Source organism: Canis aureus, chromosome 7, assembly GCF_053574225.1.
Source record: "Canis aureus isolate CA01 chromosome 7, VMU_Caureus_v.1.0, whole genome shotgun sequence".
NCBI lineage: Eukaryota > Metazoa > Chordata > Mammalia > Carnivora > Canidae > Canis > Canis aureus.
In genome coordinates, this window is record NC_135617.1 from 19444228 (window position 1) to 19464310 (window position 20083).

The 20083-nt window shown below is 33.0% G+C and overlaps 2 long non-coding RNA genes across 20 annotated transcripts in view; one reads left to right on the forward strand and one right to left on the reverse strand.

Annotated features, from left to right (window-relative positions):
* The window catches only part of LOC144317110 (uncharacterized), a 43721-nt gene extending 24151 nt beyond the window's left edge, over positions 1 to 19570 (reverse strand). For 5 of the 18 annotated variants that reach the window (XR_013382993.1, XR_013383000.1, XR_013382998.1 and 2 more), the window contains exon 1: positions 1400 to 1485. This is a non-coding gene — a long non-coding RNA (uncharacterized LOC144317110). The other 13 variants (XR_013383006.1, XR_013383007.1, XR_013383004.1 and 10 more) reach the window with 4 other exon arrangements.
* On the forward strand, positions 1511 to 17021 carry LOC144317112 (uncharacterized). 2 transcript variants are annotated; one of them, XR_013383013.1, is made up of 3 exons: positions 1511 to 1579; positions 13089 to 13250; positions 16657 to 17021. It is a non-coding gene; the product is annotated as an uncharacterized LOC144317112 (long non-coding RNA). The 2 variants fall into 2 exon arrangements; XR_013383012.1 differs by having other exon boundaries at positions 1536 to 1595.
* Positions 19571 to 20083: the final 513 nt, after the last annotated feature.

The following is a 20083-nucleotide window of genomic DNA, read 5'->3' on the forward strand; positions in this document are numbered from 1 at the left end:
CCAAGGAACCTACAGGGTAGGTTGGCCTGAGTCAAGACAACAAAGGATTTTACTGGTTTAGAGCTGCTTCTCCCATTGCACCTGGGCAGGGGCTCTAATTCATAGCCCCACTCATCACTAGATATAGTCTTCTGGCCATCCAGCCAGAGAACCTAACTAGAACATCTGGAAAGCTGCACAGCACATTGAATAGCCCTATATACAGTGACATTTGAACAGAGAACACAGTCCTCAACTTCCCCCCATCAATAGATCAAAACTGGCGGTCTTACCTATGTAGGAAATTAGGTGTACACACAGGCTTAATTTGAGCCCCACAAAACAAGTTACACAGGTTCTGGGCCTAGGCCTGCTGCCTTGTAAGAGCAGGAAACCTAATTTATAGGCCTATCTACTACCAAATACGGTGCCCAGTCCCAATCATTAGTAAGCCCAACTAGAGAATTCAGGCATCTGTGGAACCCATCCTGTAGCCTCATTTCAGTAGGGCAGTTCTAGCTAAATGTTCTTAGGCAGTGGCACCCCTACCACTGTCCTCAGAGCTCAAAGAGTTGTCTCATCCAAAAAATAGACCATAATAGCAGATCTCACCTGTCTAAAGACACTACCAGAAGACAGACCCATAAATCCAAACTGAGCTGACTGGTGAAAAACTCTGTCAAAGCAAACATGTAAAGTCTGGAAGAGGAGTCCTGTTACTAAAAAGTGCAGATATCCTTGAAAGGAATCAAAGATCATGAAAAATCAGATAAATATGACACCCTCATTCAGAAACCAGTAAAATTCTAATAATTGATCCTAAAGAAATAGAGATCTATAAATATTCAAATAATTCAGACTAATCCTCTTAAGGAAGTTTAGTGAAAGGCAAAAACAAACAAAAACAGACAACTAAACAAAAATAGGAAAACAACATATGAATGAAACATATCTGACAAGGAAATACCAACTATCAACCCCTCAACCAAAAAACACTCCAGAAATTCTAGAGTTGAAACACATAGTAACTGAACTGAAGGATTAAGTGAAGAGTTTCAAAAATAAACTCAACCATCAAAAGAACAAATCAGAAACCTGGATAACAGGACACTGAAAATTACCCAGAGGGACAAAAGGGAAAAAAGAAAGAAAAAGAATGAAGAAAGCCTATGGGAATTACATGACACAATGAAAACAAATAATATTTGCATTATGAGAATTCCCAAATAAGAGAGAGAAAACAGATAGAAAATATACTTAATAATGTCTGGAAACTCCCAAAATCTGTGGAGAAAAATGTACATCCAGATCCATGTGGTCCAAAGAATTCAAATAGGTTGAATCTGAATAGAGCTATATCAAAACAAATTATAATTAAGCTGTCAAAATTTTAAAAGTAGCAGTCAAAAAAGTTACATACAAGGGAACCCCCATAAGACAATGAGCAAATTTCTCCATAGAGACTTCTTGGGCCAGCAGAGAATGGAATGACCTAGTCAGAATACTGAAAGAAAATAAATTCTAAATAAGAATTCTATACACAGCAAAGCTGCCTTCCAGAAACAAATGAGGGATAAAACCTTCTGAAGAAACAAAATCTGTAGGAGTTAATTACCGTGAGACTTGTCTTACAAGAAATGCTATACGGAGTTATTTGAGTAGAAATAAAACAATACTAATTAAAAAAATACTAATTAATTTCAGTAAAAATAAAAAAAAATAGCATAAATCTCACAATAGATAGTCAATAGTTAGATTCTACAGTAATGGTCCATAAGTCACAATTTTAAAGTTGTGGCTTTATTTTTTTTTTATGTAGCAAAATTACCATATATACAATTACCTGCTTTGAGTGTATGTATGTGCGCGTGTGTGTGCATATATATATATATATATATACATATATATATATTTTTTACATATATTATATATGTATATAAAAGCTTATATATACATAAAACAAACATGTAAATTATAACAGCAATAACTTAAAATGAGAGGTGGAGAAGTAAAAGTGTGAAGTATATACATTCTATTGAAGTTAAATTGTTATCATTTTAAAATAGGGTATTGTAAGTTTAACATATTTTATGTAATCCCCATGATAACCACAAGAGAAAACTTGTATTACACACAAAAAATCATAATACATAAATCGAAGCATAAATCAAAAGACATCAACACCTCACACATCCACACACATTCATACAATGAGACAGCGGGATAAGAAACATGGAAAAATGGATCTATAAATAAGTGGAATATAATTAAATAATTAGTAAAATGCCAATAGTAAGCCCTTACCTATCAATAACTGCTTTAGACTACTTCAGACATAAACAGACTAAATTCTCCAATCAAAGGACCTAGAATAGCTAAGTAGAAAAAAAAAGAAGATCCAATAATATGCTGTCTATAGAGATTCATTTTAGCCTTAAAGACACACATACCGTGAGAGTAAAGAACTGGAAAAAATTATTTCAAGCAAATGATAATCCAACAACAACAACGGAAATGATAAAAGTAGGGGATGCTATACTCATACAGAATAGACTTTACACTAAAATGTTAAAAAAGAGACAAAGTTATTACATAATTATAAGGAAGTTAATATGTCAAGAAAATATAGCAATTATACTACTTATGTGCCCAACATTGGAGCACCTAAATATATAAAGCAAAAACTAACAATTAAAAAGAAATAAACAGTTATACAATAATAGATGGAGACTTTAATACCTCAATTTCAATAATGGATAGATCATCCAGAGAATCAATAAAAAAAATAAACAATCTTAACAATCCTACAGACCAAAGGGACCTAACAAACACATACAGAACACTCTATTCAACAACAGGAAAATATACATCATCCTTAAGCACACATGGAGCATTTTCTAGGTTAGAACAAATTTAGGCCACAAAATAAGTCTTAGCAAATTCAAGAACACTGATACTAGGTATCTTCTCTGACCACAATGACATAAAACTAGAAATCAATAAAAAGAGGAAAACTAGAAAATTCATGAACATATGGAAACTAAACAATGTCTCTTGAACAACCAATGGGTCAAGAAATTAGAGGGTGCTCTTGAGTCAAACAAATGGCAACTAGAAAAAGAAAAACAAAAACAAGTCAGTCCGAAGTAAGAAGAAAATATAATAAATATCAGAGCAGAAATAAGTAAAATAGAAAACAGAAAAAAAATCAAGAAGATTAACAAAACTAAGAGTTGGTTCTTTGAAAAGATAAACACATTGCAAACCCTTAGCTAGACTGACCAAGGGAAAAAGAGAAAGGACTCAAATCAACAAATTAATAATAAAAAAGGAGACATTATAACTGATACCAAAGAAATTCAAAGAATCATGAGTCTACTATGAAAACTATTCCCCAACCAAATGGACAACCTGGAAGAAATGGGAAAAAAAAAAAATCTTAGAAACATACAGCTTATCAAAACTGAATCAGGAAGAAATAGAAAATCTAGAAAAATTACTAGCAAGGAGATTGAATCAGTAATAAAAAACACCCAATGAAGAAAAGCCCAGATAGTTTCATTGATGAACTTTACCAAATATTTATTTATTTATTTATTTATTTATTTATTTATTTTTTTTTTTTTTACCAAATATTTAAAGAAGAATTACCAGTTGTTCTCAAACTCTTCCAAAAGTCTAAGAAGAGGAACAATACCAAAATCAGTTTACAAGGCCAGTATTATCTTGATACCAAAACTAGAAAAAGACATTATCAGGAAGAAGAAAAAAAAAAGTATAGGGCAATACCCCTGATGAAGTTAGATGCAAAAATTCTCAATAAAGTATTAGCAAACCAAATTCAGTGTCACATTACCATGATCAAGTAGAATTTACCCCTGGGATACAAGGATCATCCAACATAGCCAAATCAATCAATGTGATATATCATATCATTAATAGAATTTAAAAAATCATATGATCATCTCATAGACACAGAAAAGGCATCCAATAAAATTCAAAATCTATTCACGGTAAAAAATCTCAACAAATTAGATTCTGAATAATCGTATCTCAATATAATAAAGGCCACTTATGACAAGCCCATAGCTAACATCATACTCAATAATTTAAAACTAAAACCTTTTCCTCCAGTATCAGGAATGAGACAAGTGTCCTCATTCTTAACACTCCTTTCAACATAATACTGAAAGGCATAGCTAAAACAAGAAAAAGGGGAAAAAAGGTATAATTAGAAAGGAAGAAGTAAAATTGCCTCTATTTGCCAATGACATGATTTTATATATAAAAAAAAAATCATAAAGGCTCAACCAAAAAACAGATCTAATCAATGAATTCAGTCAAATTGCAAGATACAAAATTAATATACAAAAGTTAGTAGCTTTTTATGCATTAACAAAATTTCTGAAAAATAAAGAAACTGATCCCTTATATAATAGCATCAAAAGCAGAACAAAAAAAACTTAGAAATAAATTTAAGGAAGCAAAGATCTATATACTAAAAACTGCAAAACATAGATAAAAGAAAGCAAAGAAAACACAAATAATGAAAAGATATCCTTTGTTCATAAATTGGAGGAACTAATATTGTTAGGGTGTAAACACTACCAAAGTTATAATCCATAGAGTTCGTGCAATCAGTATTCTAATGGAATTTTTTTATAGAAGTAGAAAAACAACCCTAAAATTTATATAGAACCACAAGAGTCCATATAACCAAAGAAATCCCAAGAAATGAGAACAAAGCAGGAGATTTGCTATTTCCTAAATTCAAGCTATAGAATAAAGCTACAGTCAGCAAAACAGTATGGTACTTATATAAAAACAGAAAATATGACCAATGGCAAAATTAAGAGCCCAGAAATAAACCCAAGCATACACAGTCAACTAATGCTTGAGAAGGAAGCCAAGAACACTCAATGGATAAAAGACAGTTTCTTCAATAAATGATGCTGAAATAATTGGATATCTATATATAAAAGCATGAAATTGAATGCATATCTTACACCACTCACAAAAAATTTACTTGAAATTGACTAAAGACTTACACATAAAACTGAAATCATGAAACACCTAAAAGAAAACAGAGAAGCAAAGTTTATTGAATATGACACCAAAAGCACAAGCAACAAAATAAAAAACAAAACAAACAAACAAACAAAAAAACATGTGGGAATACATCAAACTAAAATGCTTTTGCACAGCAAAAGAAACCATCAACAACGTGAAAGACAAACTATGGAATGGGAAAGTGTTTGCAAACCATATATCTGGCAAAGGGTTAACATCCAAGACATATAAAGAACTTCTCCAACTCAATAGAAAAAAAGACAAATAATCCAATTAAAAAGTGGACAAAGTTCCTGAATAGACATTGCTCTAAAGAAGATATATAAGAGGCCATGAGGCACATTAAAAGATGCTCAACATCACTAGTCATTAGGGAAATGCAAATTAAAACCACAAGATATTACCTCATTCTTATTAGAACTGGCATAATAAAAAGACAAGGGATAATAAATACTGGCATTGATATGAAGAAAAGGAAGCTCTGTGCACTGTTAGTGGGACTGTAAATGGGCACAGCTACATCAGAAAACAATATGGAAAATTTTCAAAAAATAAAAATAGAACTACAGTATGATTTAGAAATTCTACTTCTGGAGATATATCCAAAGGCAATGATAACACTGACTCCAAAAGATATTTGCACTCCCATGTTCATAGCAGCATTATTTACAATAGCCAAGACACGGAAACAATGTAAGTGTCCATCTGTACATGAAAGGATAAAAATTTGTGGCACATATATACAATGGGATATTTTTCAACCATAAAAAATGAGGAAATTCTAACATTTGCAACAATAATCATGGATTGTAAAGGCATTGTGCTAAGTGAAATAAGTCAGAGAGAGAAAGACAAATAAGACAAATACCATATGATCTCAAATCTAAACCAAACTCACAGAAAAAGATATCAAAATCATAACTGTACAAAGGCAGGGGAAAGAGGTAATTAGAGGAAGACAGTCAAAAGTCATGATGACTATAGTTAACACTGCTGTATGATACATAGGAAAGCTGTAAGAGTAAATCCTAAGAATTATCACAAGAAGACTTTTTTCCCTTCTTTTTTCTTTCTTTCTTTCTTTCTTTCTTTCTTTCTTTCTTTCTTTCTTTCTTTCTTTCTTTCTTTCTTTCTTTCTTTCTTTCTTTCTTTCTTTTCTTTCTTTCTTTCTTTCTTCTTTCTTTCTTTCTTTCTTCTTTCTTTCTTTCTTTCTTTCTTTCTTTCTTTCTTTCTCTTTCTTTCTTTCTTCTTTCTTTCTTTCTTTCTTTCTTCTTTCTTTCTTCTTTCTCTCTTTTCTTTCTTTCTTTTCTTTCTTTCTTTCTTTCTTTCTTCTTTCTTCTTTCTCTCTCTCTTTCTTCTTTCTTTCTCTTTCTTTCTTTCTTTCTTTCTTTCTTTCTTTCTTTCTTTCTTTCTTTCTTTCTTTCTCTTTCTTTCTTCTTTCTTTTCTTTTTCTATTATATCAAATGAGGAGATGGATGCTAACTGTACCTATCGTGGTAAACATTTCACAATATATATAAATCAAATCATCATGCTGTATGCCTTAAATTTATACAGTAATATATGTCTACTATTTCTCAATAAAACCAGAAAAAAAGAGAATCATCCTATAAAAATACTATTTTACAAATAAACAAGTGCAAACTATTTTAGTAAACAGATTTAAGTTGATGTTTCTAGATTGACAAGATTTTAATACCTAATTCATTTCACTGTTTTAGATTAGCAGGGTTGAGAGAATTTTAATTCATGTGGATAAAAATGTAATGAGCAGTCTTGTACAATTTTACATTTCTGGCGTTTGCAGTCAGAATGTAGAAAATGGTATTTGTAGACAATTGTAGGCACTTTATGGGATATACAAAAGGACAGAACTCAAATGTCTTCAAGGAGCTCTCAATATCTTCACAATATGGAGACCATAAAATAATAAAAGTGATGCTAAAAGGAGATAACATACTTGTTTTCTAAATATTGCAATGTAATATAATCCTGGATAATCCAAAACTTTAAGGGAAATAACTGCAGGTTCTGAGATTGTTTATGAATATAAAAATGCATTTAAGGTATCTTAATATCTTAAGTATAGTAAAGATCTCTTATATATCTCAGAGGTACAGTTGACAGGTAAGCACTTCTAGGAAAGAAGCGCTGTAAAGTGAATGTGCAAGTAAACTAAAAGTGAGTAAGACATTTACAGTTAATATTTTATAAAGAGGAATCATAATAAAGTAGAAAATTCAGCTTGGGTTAAATAATGGGGAGTACTAAGTTCCTTTTTCAAGAAAAGAGTTTGGGGAACAGTAGATGAAAGTTCTGGTATTAGCACTGTCACTATTTCCTCACCTATCATCTTCTTATATACAAAATGAGGGAATTCATGTAAACTTTCTTCTGTCTTTAATATTCTACTATTCCCTCACTGACCATCTGGGCATCCTTGGACTTTTCCTAAACCATGTAACCCCATTAATTTTACATAGATCTTAATGTGGTCAGTGGATTTTTCTGCGCTCAGAATCATTCTGTGAATCTCCCAAAATTAGCTATAGTGAGTCACTGTTGATGGAAAGTATCACACTTAAAAGTCTGAAAACCATCCTTTCCCTATGAGTTACTGGTAGATATTCTCCCTAATTGCCCTGCACCAAACATTCTGCTTATATTTCTTTGTTAACCCCTAATTTGTTGACCTGAAGGCTTCATCTGAGTAAAATAGAAACTAAATTTTCACTGCCTCAATCTTTAAAGTGGTTGGAACTCCCAGTCCTAAATATAATTTTCTTATAAATTATAAATGGAGTGTGAGTCTCCATTTATATTTTAATATAATGTGAAAATTATAAAGCTAAAATGATTTTTGTAAAATGATTTTCTTAACAGTTATTATATGGTTATTACTTGTGCACTAGAATATCAACTAAAACTAGGAGGATACCTCAGTTTATGCATCTATGTATACTTAAAACAGAAGGGGATTTTTGCTTAACATTTTATGTCAAAACAAAACATCTTCATTCAGGAATAAGAACATTGCATGTTGGCCTATGCCATTGCTTACTGTTATTTGCAGAGCATTTTCAACTACTACTGAAAAAAATAATAATAAAGCTTGATGTTTTCAGTAAATAAGTTTACACAATGAATTTTTCTCTATTTTCTTCAACTTGCTTTACAATGTTGGATCCCTGCTTTCATTTCACACACATTTTTGCTTATATTGACTGTAGCTTTCACTGTACACTGAGCACATTATTTTTTCCTTTTGAGCACATTTTATTTTTTTTTTAAGATTTATTTATTTGAGAGACAGAGAGAGTGTAAATGTGAGTAGGGAGAGGGGCAGAGGGAGAGGAAGACAGAGAACCTCAAGCTGACTCTACACTGAGTGTGAAGCCCAACATGGGGCTCAATCCCAGGACCCTGAGATCCTGACTGCACCAAAATCACAAATTGGAAACTTAACTGACTGAACCTCTCAGGTACCCCTGAGCAATTTTCTTTAAATGCTAGCTTCTTAACCACTATTGGCATTCTGTACCCTTGGCAATGGACAAGGCATCATAAAGTTTTCACGTGAACAATTGCATGATAATTATATTTAAAGACAAATCATCCTATTCTACCTCATTGCAATAATTTCATTATAATATCTATTATATTCTATTAGTAAGAGCAGTATTGTTATAACATTCCATAGCAAGTGTTATGGTTGCTAGACTAATGTTTCAGATTTCAGAAATGAGGTCATTAAACATTAAGATAATATTCAATACATTTTAAAAATGAGCCACAAACCTTAACAGATACCTCACTAAAGAAAATATAAGATGACAAACATAAGAGAAGATGTTCCACGTCACGTCACTAGGAAAATGAAAATTAAAACAGTAATGAGATACCATTATATATCTACCAGAATGGTCAAAATCTACAAAACTGACATCAGTAGATGATAGTAAGGTTGTGGAGAAACAGGAACTCCCATACTATGTTGGTAGGAATACAAAATGGTACAGCTACTTTAAAAGACAGTTTGAGGGACGCCTGGGTGGCTCAGTGGTTGGTACCTGCCTTTGGCTCAGGTCGTGATCCTAGTATCTGGGATCCAGTCCTGCATCAGGCTCCCTGCTTCTCCCTCTGCCTACGTCTCTGCCTCTCTCTCTCCCTCTCTCAGTCTGTGTCTCTCATGAATAAATAACATTAAAAAAAAATAAAAGACAGTTTGATAGTTTCTTATAAAACTGAACATACTCTACCATATAATCCAGCAATCATGTTTCTTAGTATATCTCCAAAGGAATTGAAAACTCCTACCTACACAAAAACCTGCACACAGATATTTGTAGCTGCTTCATTTGTAAGTGCTAAACCTTGGAAGCCAACAAAATATCCTTCAGTAGATAAATGGATAAAATGTGATATACCCAGACAATGGGGTATTATCCAGTGCTAAAAAAAAATAGCTATCAAGCCATAAGAGACATAGAGGATTTGATCAGTGATTGCATGGGGCGGATGGGAGAAAGATAAATAGGCAAAGCATAAAAACTTTCAGAATAGTAAAAAATATTCTATACAATATTATAATGATGGCTAGACATCAGTAAACATTTATCTAAGTTCATAAAAAGGGCAATGCCAAGAGTGAACCATAATATAAACTATAGACTTGGGGTGAATATGATATGTCAGTGTAGATTAATCCCTGATAAAGGTGTACCTTCTGGTGGGAGATGTTGATAATGGGGGAAGCTATGAATGTTTAGGGGTAGGGGGTAAGGGAAATCTCATACTTCTCAATTTTGTTGTAAAACTTCTCTAAAAACATTAAGTCTAAGAAAAAAACCTCATTATTTTCGCTTTATTTATAAACTAGGTGTTGAATCACTTTTTACTCTAGAATTAAGTTTTCTCATCCTAATAGCATTTTCTTCGATCTCCAGTCCCATGATACTTTTATCCCAGACAAAGTAGAGTTCGGAGCTAAAATGTGTAACATGGCACTTATTTACCAAATAATATATACCAGGTTTTTTTCTTCTTTTATTTACAAATTCTACACATGCTTGAAGGGAGAAAAAGAATTAAATTCAGATTTATGGAGTGTCAAAGTAAGTATTCAAATAATTCTATACATTTCAAATCCAAAGATCCTTTCCCTTTGGCTACACTCATTCCCTTTCCGACTGCCTGCAACATAATTGGCTTTTAAGAAGAATACTGCTGTGAATAAAGAATCGTTAATGCCTTTCTTGATGCTCAAAAAAAAAAAAATAATAACTTTGTACTATTGAGTTCACCAAACACACTACCGTATCTTAAGAGGGCCCTCTATAATGATTACCTCGTTGCTTTCTGGGCCACAGTGGAATGGAAAAAGGCAGTTTGCCCACACCTAGACAGAGTAGTTTGTTAGTGACCAAAAAAAAAAAAAAAAAAAGCTTTAACTGCCAGTGTTTCCTCTCTCACCCTCACTCTATTTTCCTCCACAATAGCCAGACTTAAAAGTTCATGTTCTACCCCACAAAAGGGTTATTCTTGACTCCAGCCTTTCCCTAATCATATGCAAAGCACAAAAGGAGCTTTGCAAAAGCCAAGTTGCTACAGGATGAATCACATTTGGAAACCACTAGGCTAAATGAAGATAAACAAATTTCTTTATAGCAGGACTGTTCAACACTTTCATATGCTAACGTGCACTATGACTTTCAAATGGAGGAAACAGTAGCTTTTCTTAAGCTTATCTGACTATGGGAATATGACTTAGCTGAATACCTGAAAATACTGTTTCTCAAGTCCAGTTTGAGAAACATAGTCTTAGCTTGTTATCACTATTTATATTTTAATGTAAAGGAGGGATAGGAGAATAGAGTTTGATAAGAGTAAGACTTACTTCATGTCAATTAGCTTCCAAATATAAATACTAGTTTTGGAGCCAGTTTTACTTAGGACTCATTTTAGAGCAATCCACCATCACAGGTGGAGCTGATGGGCAGTAGAAGGAAACAGAGAGTCTCTGTTTTTTGAGAGTGTGTGCTGACAGTATAAGTGCAATTGTCTATTTTCACCACAAGATTATAAGAACAACTACATAAATACTATTCCCAGCATAGCCTGGAATGCAAGAGCAGAGTAATGGGTGCCTTTAGCGCAACAGTCAGCAAACACTTAATCAGGTAATAGAATAATCTTACCTAAAATGTGCCACGGGCTACCAAAAAAAGAAAAAGAAAAAACAAAAAACCAGATCCAGTTGAGCAATTTATTATTGAACCAGTTTGTTTTTAATGCCAAAGTCAGTTACAAAATTACTCTTCTTAGGAAGTTAGTAAGCACCTTGAGGAGCCCACTTAATTATCCCATTAATACATATGTACTTAGTTTCTTAATTTGTTAGTAAAGAGATGTAACAATGCTGCAGCCTATTTCAATGTGTATATTATGTTCCCCAATTATGTGGTGAACTGATTTCCATATGTGTGTCCTAAATTATGTGGTGAATTTAAATTTAAGGTGATGCCCATTTGGCTATTTTTCTTTAATATTTTTTTCATTACTACGTTGTTTCTTGCAGTTTGGGCATTTAACACGTTTGATCAACTTGCTGCTAGGCAGAAAAGAGAGTTCAGTCTCTCACAGCCACATTTAGTGAATAGAATCCTACTAAATGGAAGAGTTCAGATGTCTTTCCAAGTATCTATTTCAATGTCTGGATTTACTTAAATCCAAGAGTAAGTCAAGAGATTACTTTTATTTTGTTCTTCAAGAGAATCACTCATTACTTATTCCCACTGGCATCTCATTTTTCTAAATAAATGCTCCAGTATGAAAAATCTAGGAGTCATAAAGTATCTTGTCACACACAGAACCAGAGATTTTACCACTGACAGGGTAAGCTATTAAAAATGTTCTTTATTCTGTTTTTTCTATTAGGAGTCTTATATATAAAACTTAGATGTAAATTTTCCTTGTAACATCATAGCAGATTTCAGAATTATCTCAAAACAGGGAAAACCCAATAACTGTCAATTTCTCTGTGACCCACTCCTTCAGTCAAGTAGCTACACACAGGGTCACTTATCACTCAGTTACAGAAGAAAATTTCTAATTTTTCTTTTTACCTAGCATAAGGCATACATCTATTTTATTTAATAAAGATCTAAAACATTTCCTGAGTCTCTAAAGTCTAAAAATACCCAGTCAAAGGCCCAGGCCTCAGAGCCTTTATGGGTGAGTTGCATTCTATTTACCCAAGGCAGGCAGTTGATGCTTTTTCTTCAACTTCTCTATTAACGGTACTAATGGACTTTGAAAGATTTGCATTTCTTCAGCAGCATTATTCTGCCTCATTTTCTTAATGCTATCCTGTGGGTTTTGTCAACTTCCCCTTTTATCTACTCCTCTAGTCTAAATTAAATTCAAACAAGCATACATCATTCTCTATGAATATTATAAAACCTACAAAGCAAACTCTTCTGTGAACACAGTAAATAACACTTCTGAAGGTAATATTTAAGTGCAATTTTAAGCAAAGTCATCCCATTTTGTAATAGAACTAGACAATTAAACAAAATAAATTGCTTAAGGTAACATTAAAAAGATGGCTGCAGGAAAACTCGGCAAAGCAAGAAAACTGAATTAAAGTTTTGTTTTTATTTCTCCTCATTAGTTCAGGTGAAGCACCTAGGTACACTGTGCTGTGATCTTTCCTCCTCTCTCTCATATAGACTATTTTAACAGGTTTCTGACTAGTTATTACTGCCTATGAGGTTACTTAGTAAGCAGGATCTTCAGGAATAAAAAAGAGAGGACTGTAGAGCAGGACCATGACCTATTTCTACCCAATAAACTTCTCTTCCTACCTGCCATTCACGTATCCTAAGAATTCTGTAAAAAGTGAAAAGTAGGCTTCAAGGCTACTGTTACTTCTCTGTACTACAGATTTTCCTCTTAGGAAGCCTAACTTCCCATCTAAGTCCCTTGGTAGATACATGAAACTAGAAGTAATTCTCAAACAAGATCTTATTTTATTTCAGATGGCTCCCCTATGGCATGAACACATTTGAATGTGCTTGCCCTTTGTCTTTGATGGCAAAGAGGACATGTGTAACCAAGGCCACTGACTTTGATCCAAAACATGAAGAACAGAAAAGAAGTTGGTTATTCCCTCTGGAACCACCTTTTCATATAGCTAACAGGTAATTTTGGCATATGACATTTCCTTTGTCTTCTGTTAGGCCAATACTTAATGAGGGGCATACTCACATTCTAATCTGACTTTCTCTGCTGCTTCTCTTTATTCCTCGTGTATAAACAAACAGGACATGGCAGCCCATATTGCTCTTCTTTTACATGGCAAAGAATTTAAGAAAAACGAGTCATTAAAAATAAGTGTTGATCTTTGCCATCTATTCCTAAGAGACTTCATGTTTGGCGCCCCTTTCCTAGCTACCTAAGAAAGATAGGCCAGGTGGGTCAAGAAGAAGAATATCTGGGGCTACCTCAAAACTACCAGAATATAGGCAACTAAACACGAGAATTTCAAAGTCAGTATAATATTCTTTGCTATAATAAACTTTCAAATAGTTAGTTTCCTTTCTCTCCTAATGTATCTGGTTTTGTGCTTTCATGTTTGGTACCTAGAGACACCTCACAGTTTCAGTAAAAAGAGCTAAGATTCTGAGCTATGACTGAATTATCAAACTGAGGGACTAGTTTTCTTTTGTAGAATCACAAACCCGAATAGTTATAAAGTCAACTACAAGTATAACATTAGGAACCAGAAATATTCCTCACCACTGAGGTTCAAGTCAGGATGAGGCAGCTCTCCCAGAGTTACTGAGGACACTCTACTTTCTTTAACATTACATTTCAAAACTTAATTCAGATCTCAGTTTCTTCCTTTTTTGGGATAAGGAGAGACTTGAAAATCCTTTTCAGAGAGTCCTTTAGTGTGTATCTTGTATTTTCTCCAAGTCATTTTCCACTGGACTTCTGAATCTGATGGGGCAGGGGGCAGGGGGTAACAGGGAATAGACCTCCTTGATGTATATCACAAGCATCTTAGTATGTCTCCTATGAATTAACCATATTGCCCAAAACGCAATCATTCATTATTGATATCATTAGTGTTTATAATTTATTGTTTATTAACTATTTTGTCAATTTCTTCTTAAATTTACTACATATTTTAAATATATCTAAATATATACTTTTATTATAAACAAATATATACTAATTAAAAAAGCATAAGCTGGTCAGAGAAGGTCAAATACTGCATGATTCCATTTATATAAAATAAATCTAAAATGGTCAAAAACATAGGAGAGAATAGAATGGTATCTGAGGGCAAAGGAAAATGGGGAGTTGTTATTCAATGTGTATAACATTTCATCTATGCAAGATGGTTAAGTTCTAGAGATCCGCTATACAAGGTTGTGCCTATAGTTAACATTGCTATATTATACACTTAAAATTTTTAAGATAGTTCTCATGTTGTATTCTCACAACTGTAAAAAAAAGGCAAAAAATCATATATATATATGCATACATAAAAAAGGAAAAAGAAAAAAAATATTTTGTCTTTTTCTGTATGCTTTTTAGTAATCACCTTACAAACCATATTTTAAAAGACATGTAATCACAAAGTGTGTGGATTTTTCTTTTTTGATGCTTTTCCATGTTTTTCTATTTCTACATAGTCATAATAACTTACTTTATCTATAGAATGGGTGTTAATGCTCTACTGGATGGATGTTTTATTATGTCTCCTACTAAGGTACATAGTGGGTAAGAGGGTATGTTTTTGGACTACCTGGGCTGAAATTCTGACTCCCCATTTATTATTTGTGGGATCATTGGAAGTTTTGCTATTTACTCATGCTTTGGTTTCCTTATCTTTAAAAAACATAATATCCACATCCTAGGGTTTGTTGCAAGATAGAATTACTAAATGACAAGTATTTAGAACAGTACTTGCTGGGCACCTGGTTGGCTCAGGTCCTGATCTCAGGGTCCTGGGATTGAGCCCAGGTCAGGCTCCCTGCTCACCAGAAATCTACTTCTTCCTCTGCCCTTCTGCCCTCTCCCCCACTTGTGCTCTTGCACTTCTCTCTCTCCCTCTCTCAAATAAATAAATAAATAAATAAATAAATAAATAAATAAAATAATTAATTAATTAATTAATTAATTAAAAAAGAACAGTGCTTGATCCACAGTAAGCCCTCAATACCTATAAGCTAGCATTACTCTTATCATTGGGCATGCGTCTGATTTCAGTATTCAACAGTTGTCAATGCCATCCTCCCATAAAAAAATTTAAGAGACATATATTTTACATTTGGTATTGTCTTAGATATTTGATCTCCTTAGATTGTTTTGTATCACAAGGATAATTATTATTTTTAATACAGGGTATAAGGGATCTTTGGTAGATATATACTATCTTCTAAATGGATGCAAAACCCTGAAACACCCATTTGCACTTTTATGCACTTACTGAAAGTACTTCATAAGGTTCTATTAATATTTCAATATATAAATATACTTTGAGATTAGTCCTCTGTATCATAACAACTCATCTAACTGTTATTCAATAACCTTCCAAACATGTCATGTAGATATGCAAAGTATATGGAGTAGAGAATAAGAAAACTTTTGAAGAATCATAACTTAGATCACATAATATATGAAACAATGCTCAAGCTCTAATTACACTCAGATTCTCATTCACAGCTGTGGAATCTTGTTTTACATGAATCCCTAATAGCCTTTTCTAGATCACCACCAGTAGAATAGAAGCAAAATAAAATAAGATTTAAAAAATGTAAAGTAACTTAAAATTAAATTGAATTAAATTAAATGGAAATAGAGACTAACAGTTTCATTGAGACTAGTAAAATATGCCAGCATACAGCCAGGCATCAGAGAAAAATATCCACAAAACCATCACATAAGAACTACAAATACAGCACAGTGTAAGGTCATTTAGCATAATGGCAAACAGCCTTATATAACTCAGTATGCCCTGGGGGCTTTGCTGTATTAGATCACAAGACAATAATTTAAATTCTGACTAAATTATCAATGACAGTTTAAATGGTCTTCAATGTGCTCTCTTTATACATGCAGGAAGGTATATAATAAATTTCAAAAATGCATGACAAAAAATGGGTATGATTTTTAAGTGTCTTGGTTTAAGGTTAAAATAAAATATCATAAAACAAATTATTCAAAATTGGCTCATTCACAGAAGGTTTGCATTTTGTTTCAGAGACAGCCACAAATAAATGAGGTTCTGTGCCTATTTCCCCTCATGGGTCTTTACAGACACATTGATTAGGTGAAGCAGAGAGAGATAGGGAAGCCTGGACAGGACAGCTATTGCAATGAACTGGGACCTCAGCAACCTGTCCTCTATCATATCTTAGAATTGTGTGATGAAAGAAATGTAGCTTTACAAATTATATATATATTGTACTTATTCCACATGTCTTAATCTTTACATTTTAGAATTAATACTGCAGTTTATATAACACATTTATTTCTGCCATGTTTTTTAAATTTAAAAAAATGTTAACACTATTTTCTGATTTTTTTTTTCAGTGTGGAATATCCCAATTCTATTAAGGCAAGGCTATTCTCTTAAGAGCCTATCATTCCACAGAAACCATAGCAGCTTAGTCAAGAAGAGACCAGAACTACTGGTTCTATATTCTGCTCCATTAAGCAAAGCACGACTGTAATGAAACACTCAGCTGTATAATTTATTCAGAGAAAAGAATATTATGGTTATATTTATCCATTTCAATTACATTACAATTATAATTATCAGCCCCTTCCAATGTGTATATTAGAAAAATGTTTTTCATAAAATATGTTTCATGAAATACTTCTCATTCATGCCTCTCCAGATATAGTAGTAGATTGTTTAAAAATCTGAGTAAAACATAAAAGGTTCCTCATGTTTATTACTTTGTTTTGTATTTCATTGAAGCCAGATGCTAATCTCTCAATAATGCAATAAATATGTGAAACTCTTTATTATTTGTACATATAAGTTTAACATGCTTCAGAAACTACGAACACAGAATTTTACCTACAGATTTTTTTTTTTTTTTGGTTGTTAAGATAGTGAGTAGGATTTAGATTTCTTTTTTTCCCTTTAAATGCAATTTCTTAAATTGCCTGAAAATACTGCCTGACAAAAGTGCTCTGGCTAATACTGTAATTTAGAAGAGCATTGAAATGTGCCCTCAGCTAGGAAAGTCACAGGTTCTTGGTTCTCCTGTTACTCGTGCAATAGGGAGTTTATAATGGAAATGACAACAGACCATTAACTATAGCACTGCTTGCGGGCATTGATATAAATATCATTACAGATTAAAGAGCTCTGCAAGAATTTAGTCAAGTAGGATTAGCAAATAAACTATTAGAGCTGAAGATTAAATTGTGATAGACCAAATAAAGTAAATTTCCTGCTATATTCTCAATTTGTTTCTCAGAGTGGCAACGATTCTTTCTGGTCCAGAAAATGCCTCCTAAAGTGAATCCTGTGGCTACAAAGTGTAGCCAAGAGGTATGGAAGAAAACCTAAGGTTCTGGTTGATGATAAGGACATGGGAGCAGAGACTTTGGGCTCAGTGGGTTTCAACTGTGGCTCAAAATCCTTAAATGGTTTGGAGAAGCTACAATTTCAAAGCCATCAATTGCTGTGCATCCACAGTCCTCAGCAATACAACTTGACATTCTAATCTTTTGAACTTCATGGCCTTGCCAGATTTCATGTTTCTCCCTGCTTTGAAATCTCCTGTGGTTATAAAGTAGTTATAAGGAACTCAAAATTATACACATTTTAATAGATATTTATAACTAATATCTATTGATATACAACGGTATAGTTATGTAAGTGTGAGCGCTGGCATGTGTGTGAAAGCATGTATTTCTGAATATGTTTGTGTGTTCCCTCAAGAAAATGTATTTCTTATCTCTGTTTGGCTTCCCTTATTCACTGGTTTTGTTTTTATGGATGTCATGGCCCATGCAGACAATGGCATTTTCGTCTTATTATTGACAGGTAAAAAATAAAATTGCACCCATGCTCACCTTCACCTTTATATATATTCAATGCATTGGAGATTTTATTGGCTTCCATTTGTATTCATACTTTGGTTTCATGTGATCTATTCTCACCTACTTTTAAAATTATGCTATAATACAGTTATCTTTGTAAATACATCAAATCACTCTATAGAGAAATTTAAATTAATAATGTTCATTTAAACATTCACTTGTTCTTTCTTTTTGTCATTCATTTTATTCAGCTATCGCAATGTTCAAAGATCTTCAAAGTCTGTACATACTATAGCTTTGAAAGAAAGTCCCAGGTCATCTCTGCTTTCTTTCAAACACAGAATGTGAATCAGGAAGCAAGAATGTCACTAGTATCTAGGGCTTCTGCAGGAAAATTAATGGCTTCTCTGGGTCACTCCCTTTCAGAGAAGAAATTTAAAGCAATGGAAGATTCTTATAGAGCAATACCATATTGAGATATGAACAGATGGATAAAATAAAAAACACACACTTAGAGTACCTTTTTTCTTGTTTTTTTCCTTTTTCTCAAAAAGATATAAAAGTAAGTAGAAATTCTGAGGTCAATGTCTATCACCAGAAGCCTAGAATAGTGACAAAGAGCTACAATAGGAAACTCAGAAGAAGAGATGGATATCGTGGTAAAAAGAACAAAACAAAATTAAAAAGCTGGTTTTTCATTATAAGTTCTGGCAGAATCAATGAGAATCAAACAACCAAATCCAAACAAAAATTCATGCAAGAATTATGGTACTTAGCATCAGGCTAGAATTGGTGGTGGGGACAAGAAACCAGTGATGGATGAAAGACAAGTAACAACAGGTCACATTAAGATTCCATCTTCGGTGAATAATGCCAAAAAGTTAGACTGTGACTGGGTGCAGCATGAGATCAACTCTACCATCATAAGGACCTCTGGCTTCCATGTTAAGACATTTGGGAACAGTATGCGTTCTGATTTTACATTGGGAAAGAAATTTTGAGAAAATTAAATCCTTTGGCTTCTGGCTAAAAGCATATTTTTGTTAAATAAATATCTTAGATTGTCAGAGGCTCCTTTATACATTAACTTAATGATAGAAGCAAAATATACCTATGATTGTCATATAAATAATGTAAGCATTCATATTTTTATTGGTACAAAAATGATATAGTGCTTGTTATATTCTAAGAACTTTACAAAAATTTTAACATATTTAAATCTTGTAACAATGATATAAGGTTGATGTTATTAACATCCTCATTTCCAGATGAAGAGCCCAAAGCGCAGGCCCTCACTAAAAAGCAATGAAGCAGGGATAAAACCCAAGTAATCTGATTCTGTGTACCTAGTAAGTCACTTCTGATGGCTTCTGGCAAAAGTGCACTTGCATATACAATTATGAGATGGCCTCGATATTCCTGGAATGCTGTATATTCTTGGAATGCTTAGCTGAGTAATAGTGGGTCAGGTCTAGAATTTAGAATATGCGCAACTGCCTTTAACTTTAGATCAGAATTCCATGTATTTACTGTTGTAAGGAATTAAATCTATTGTATGTTTGCAAAGCACATTCCAGATATAGTAATAAAAGATCAGTTATGTGATTAATAGATAATAGTTCTTAATTGAACATAAAGGTCTGCAACAGTCCCTAAGTTTTCATGAAGTCTAGAAACAGTATCTTTTTTGTTGTTGTTGTTAAATTGCACTGTTTCATTTTACTGCACTCACTTATAAACTCTACCATATTCCTTCTGTCATGGATGTATGTTTAGAAAGGTATATGAAGATGTATGGATAGGACAACTGAATGAAATATATCTGTGGGGGGAGGAAAAAGGCTTCTTACTGCTCTCATTGCTTTGCTATGCCTTTATTTTTTGTAGTTCAGTCTTTCATAATGTCATGAAAGTACTATAGATATACACTCAATTACTTTCTATTTTTAAAGTGGTATTT